This window comes from Scyliorhinus torazame, chromosome 21, assembly GCF_047496885.1.
Source record: "Scyliorhinus torazame isolate Kashiwa2021f chromosome 21, sScyTor2.1, whole genome shotgun sequence".
Classification (NCBI taxonomy): Eukaryota; Metazoa; Chordata; class Chondrichthyes; order Carcharhiniformes; family Scyliorhinidae; genus Scyliorhinus; species Scyliorhinus torazame.
The window spans coordinates 96,440,192-96,446,191 of NC_092727.1; positions in this window are offsets into that span (position 1 = coordinate 96,440,192).

Sequence of the window (6,000 nt, forward strand, 5' to 3'; positions counted from 1 at the left end):
GTTAGCAACAGGAGTGATGCAGAAAAGGCATTTTCGAGTTAATAATATCTGATAAAAGGTCATAGACTGAAACGTTGTTTCTCTGTCCACAGATGAGTCATTTGCATTATCATTTTCCATACGTGCATGGCCCTAAAAAGGTTCGATTTTGACGTTGGCTTCGATGTACTTATTTGGCATTCTGAAGCCGATTGTAATTCTGAGCGTGAATCTGATTTTTTTTTTAAAGTAAAATCCTCATCTACTCACTTATTTCTAACCCTTGTACATTTTATTATTTCTTGAACACAAACTAATATTATTAGCTCCAGTCTTCCCACTGCAGCAGTTCAAGAAGGCAGCACGCCATCATCTTCTCAAGGGGCAATTAGGAATGGGCACTAAATGCTGGCCTAACCAGTGAAACCCACGTGCCTTGAATTAGTTTTTAAAAATGGATATTATAACATTAACTGCTAATATTAAAGCTCCAAGTGCCTGCAATATAAGGGCAAAAATTAATGGCTGAACATTAGCATGGCAGGAACAATGTGATGTGGAAGATCCCAGTCTGAAATTCAATTTACATAAACTATTACCTGCAAGTAAAAGCAACATAATGTGGAAAGAGAAACAGAGTTAATGTTTTGAATCCAATGTGACTTCTTCAGACCCTCTCCACAGACACTGCCAGACCTGCCAAATCTTTCCACCATTTTGTGTTTTTATTACTTACTGGCCGGAATTCTCAGACTGTTGGGATTCCCTTTTCCCGCTCGGAGCGCACCCCGGCCCAAGTTTCCTGGCCACGTGGAGTGGTTGAAATGGGAAATCCCACTGACAAGCGGTGGGAAGAGAGAATCCTGCCACCAGCAAAAGGCATGCTGCCAAGAAGTACGCAGCTAGGAGACAGCTATTTAAAACAATTGGATGTAAAATTAGCAAAAGGAACAAGCTTTTCACTCTATCCAATGGAAGGATCATGACATTACAAAGAGCACATTCATGGCTGGCACCCTCGAGGTGCTGCTGAAAAGGCAAGTTCTCCTGGCTGCATTTCAGGGCTTTCTACCCAGACAAGAGTCATCTGAAACATAAAGCAGGAATTAACTGACAAGGTTACAACTGGTTTCAAATATATACAGCAAAATCATTCACCTAAGACAAGATATCTGAGTAATGACACCTTCCCATAAGAAGCGTCTGCTTGCAAAGATGTTCTCTGAAACAGTTACTCTTATTACTTGACACCGCCAAAAAGTTTTTGCACAACCTTACAGCCCATCAACTGCTCAATGTAGAGGGCCAAGCAGCGGTATGACATACAGCCAATCTGGCATCAACATGGGAAATGATCACATTGAAAGATTTTTGACTATTCAACTGGGAAAATGTACATTAAGGTGTTGCTATTAAATCAGAACATTAAGAATCAGACCCACCAAACTCACAAGGACCCTGAGAAAGCATTTTCACACAACAGCCAGGCACAGACTTCTGTCACAGAGGTGTTTCCAACATACCGTATTAGTTCGAGACAATGTGAATTTATTAATTCACACGTATTATGATGAATTGACTTTATTCAGGAGAATCCAAGGGCAGCTGCAATGAATTCACACCAGGGAGAGTGATTGTAGATAGAAGTGGTATCTCAAATGGCCAATCCCCAGACTTGGAAAGCTAGCGAGCAGTCAGAGGTCTCAATCCATTAAAAACAGTCACTGATTCACCTTTCCAAAGATGGGAGACAGTACATAATTATCATCATCTTTATCAGTGTCACAAGTAGGCTTACATTAACACTGCAATGAAGTTACTGTCAAAAGCCCCCAGTCACCATACTCCGGTCCTATTCGGATACACCGAGGGAGAATTCAGAATTTCAAAAAAACTAACAAGCACGTCTTTGGGGACTTATGGGAAGAAACCGGAGCACCCAGAGGAAACCCACAAAGACACGGGGAGAAAGTGCAGACTCCATACAGACAATGACCCAAGCCGGGAATCAAACCCAGGTCCCTGGCGCTGTGAAACAGCAGTACGAATCACTGTGCTACCCGCCATGAGGGCATATGTAAGATCACACACATGCGGGAGTTCATTATTGTTAATGGTGGTATTTTATGATAAGATATAATGTAATGAGACCTGATGCTAAACCCAAGAAGCTATCTCATGCAGAAATTCAATTTATAATAATAATCTTTTATTGTCACAAGTACGAAGTTACTGTGAAAAGCCCCTAGACATCACATTCCAGCACCTGTTCAGGTAAGCTGGTACAGGCATTGAACCTGCACTGCTGGTCTTGTTCTGCATTACAAACCAGTTATCTAGCCCATTGAGCTAAACCAGCCCAATGGACTTTAGACAGCAAATATTTCCAACAAACCCTGGCTGTGTGATACCACTACAATTACAGTTGCTGATAGACTGGCAACATGTTCGTCAAATATTTGTCACTATACATGCTCCTCAAAAATGTAACTTCTGAAGGCTACTTATCTGCATCCAGAACACGATGGAATATAATAAAAGGAAACACACTTAAACTGGAGGCCTATGAATAACCTGTTCTTCACTATCTTAGAAGAGGGTTGGCTATCCCTGTGAATGCAAGCTTCTATGGCATAGGGAACCTCAGGACGATTGTCACCCTACACTTATTACACTTTCCTCCCAATTTGCTCCCTAAAACACGGGGACAAAAGCATTGCACGCGCATATTTCAATGCAAGCTCTGTTTGCAGCAATTTGGCATCAGCAATATAATAGATTCGAGGGCAGTCTCACAATTCCTTCAGCTGAATGAAAACAACGTATCCAATGAAGCTCTTGCACAATCTCTGCTGAAGAAAGTAGAGTAAGAAGTCTTACAACACCAGGTTAAAGTCCAATAGGTTTGTTTCAAACACTAGCTTTCGGAGCGCTGCTCCTTCCTCAGGTGAACATTCACCTGAGGAAGGAGCAATGCTCCGAAAGCTAGTGTTTGAAACAAACCTGTTGGACTTTAACCTGGTGTTGTAAGACTTCTTCCTGTGCTCACCCCAGTCCAACACCGGCATCTCCTCATCGAAGAAAGTAGAAGGGGTGGACTGCCAGGTCCATCATTTTGTACATTATGTAAAGCAGGCAGGAATGCTAGGGTTGTAAATGTACAACTTTCAGGCACCCTCTTGCCCTGTTCCCATCAGTGAAAGCAATTTAATCAGCAGCATTGGCCACGCCATAGTAACGGGAAGAGTTCATTTTTAACATTCTTCCTAATTGAATTTTTCAGTAATTATGTTAGAAAGCATCTGATTCTTTTGTCTCATTCGAATCCCTCATCCATAACCAGTTTTCATGGAAAGCTCACAGCATGTGATTTGCAAATACTTGCAAATATCTTGGAACCCAATGTAATTAAAAAATCATTTTATCAGTTCAGTCACTGTAAACTAATGTCCCTACTCATAATATGCCAGAAACTTCAAAATGACACTACATTTGAGCAATTATTCAACTTTATTGATTAGAAGGAACATCTAAAAAGATAACCTGAATATAGTGGAACAAAATTAGTGGTTTAGCTGAAAAATAATCTTTCCATTCCATTACAGAAAAATGGGGGAAAAAAACATTAGAGTCTCCAGCATTGGAAACATTAGACCCCAATGTGGTTTTTTTGGTGGGTGTCATCAGCATATATCAGCTATATGTTGTAGCTTCACTTCGGGCCATCTCAAAGGCAGGAACGGAGATTGATTGGCCCCAGGAATACAGGCAAAGGCAGCATGTCAGTCGCAAGATGCCATTCCCACACAGGACATTTGGAAAGAGAATGTTGGGGATCAGTGTGGCCTCCCACCCTCACGAGGCAGGCGGGCGGGCAATTTGGCTCATCAGAGCCTTGCTAAAGATGAGTCCTGGGAGGCCTATTGTGATTTTCCCAATGTTTCCCAATACCCAACATGATGATAGGCAGCTCAGCTGCACCGAAAAGGTTGTTGAATGATGCCTGTAGTTCAGTAGATCTCATGAAGAGGTTGAGTCTTGTATAGTTTAAAAGTAAGTGTTTATTAACTACTTGTAAACGGTGTAAGCTAGGAGCTGTCACCATGCTTGTCTCAGAGTCGACTCTGTGCAGTACAAGACTGCCCTCTAGTCTCAGGTCATGTGCTCCTTTACATAATACTGTGGGCAGTACTGAACCCAGTTCAATATGAACCCGATCTACACCATACTCTGAGACGACACCTCCAGCAAGTCTTTATCCAATGTATTTAATAATAATCTTTTATTGTCATAAGTATGAAGTTACTGTGAAAAGCCCCTAGTCACCACATTCCAGCACCTGTTTGGGTAAGCTGGTATGGGAATTGAACCTGCACTGCTGGCCTTGCTCTACATTACAAACCAGCTGTCTAGCCCACTGAGCTAAACCAGCATTCCTGTTTACTTAATGTATTTACATTACTTCTACGATCCCCTCTCCTCAGGTTCAGGAAGTCTGGAAGCTTTATAAGTAATGGAGGAAGGGTAAACTCTGTTGTACTGGGTAAAACTTGATGAAAAGAAGCTTGTTTTGAAAATGATTATTCTGGTATTTGGTGAGTTGATCTTAATTCTTTTTTTGTTCTTTGGAGTCGAACCGCTCTTTCTCAACTCCACATATGATGTTATCAATGGTCATTAGTTTATCCATTCCTTAGGAGAGAGAACAAACTCGCAGCCTGCCTATCGTCCTCATTCTGATTTTCTTCCTATGTGTGGTTCTCCATCATGAACATTTGGATGGAACATGTATCTTCCTGTTGTTTGGCTGTGACCTATCAATGGGGTCACCTTACAGTTTAGCTTTCTGTGCAATGGAAGTTCTCACTGGTTTGCTTCATTACCTCACTGGGTTGTGCTGTGGTTAGTTTATGGCTGCTTTTCTGTTCCAGCATTGTATGCCTAACAGTTAGAATCTCTACAGTGCAGAAGGAAGCCATTCGGCCCATCGAGTCTGCATCGGCCAGTTGTACTAGCCAGAGGTTGCATTATCTATGTTGTGGTGTAATGAGGTATCTGACCAACAGATTTAGAGCCGGAGGTTGAGGCTCCTCTTGCTGTTGGCTCATCTATTGGGTTTCCTTTACTCGAGGTGTCATGGTAACCATCTGAATGATTGCCTGGTCTGACCAATGAGAAGCATATGGCACCTGTAAAGAAAATGGACAAACCAGCTCTGCAAAGAATGAAGACATTCAGAGATGAAATTCCAGTCTTTTCTGTTGGGTCTCTCGAGGACGTGAAGTGTAAGGAACTTGTTAAAAAAAACCTTTGACTGTTTCGTGTTTCTGTTTTAATGCATGTTCTGCTGGCTGCCCACCTTCCCCCTGCCCCCCACCCTCAAGCTGCTATTTGGAGTGATGCAGAAAATTCCTTCTGATTCAGTATGCTCTGTGGCATAGCCCGTGATGTCATGCTAATAGACGTGGCAAGCAGCCAGTCAACTGATTTGAAATTCGGGCCTTGAACTGATTCTCGTTTGGTGTTGGTGGAGATTTTGAGAAACTTCTGGAACAGGAGAAGCAAGCCCCAATTTTGTCAGTTCTGTGAAAGATCCAAGCATGAAGCAGATTTAAGGCACTCTTCTCTCTGCCAGGTGACTTAAGAGGCTCCCAGTCAGACTTGTGGAAGGCATTCCTATTTAAAAGATTGCAGGCAGTAGCCAGACCTGTGAAGGGAACTACTGGTTTGAAAGGCTGCTATCAGGTTCTCCCACCAGGCCTGTAACAGATTACCCCTCTGTCTGAATGGCTGGGGAAAACACAGTCTGAGAACACGATACAGCCAGAATGTCTGCACAGAGATCAGACAAGCAGTTGAAAGACGGAGTGGATGTAAAATCTGCTGTAAGAACTCTCAGGCAGAAAACTCCAGTAGTTTCTCAGGGAGACTGAGAATCCATCTGGTGGTCACATGATAGAATTGCACAGACCTGAATCTTCTGTGTGAAGGCAATTCCCCAGAGGGAAACCTGAGCAGCAG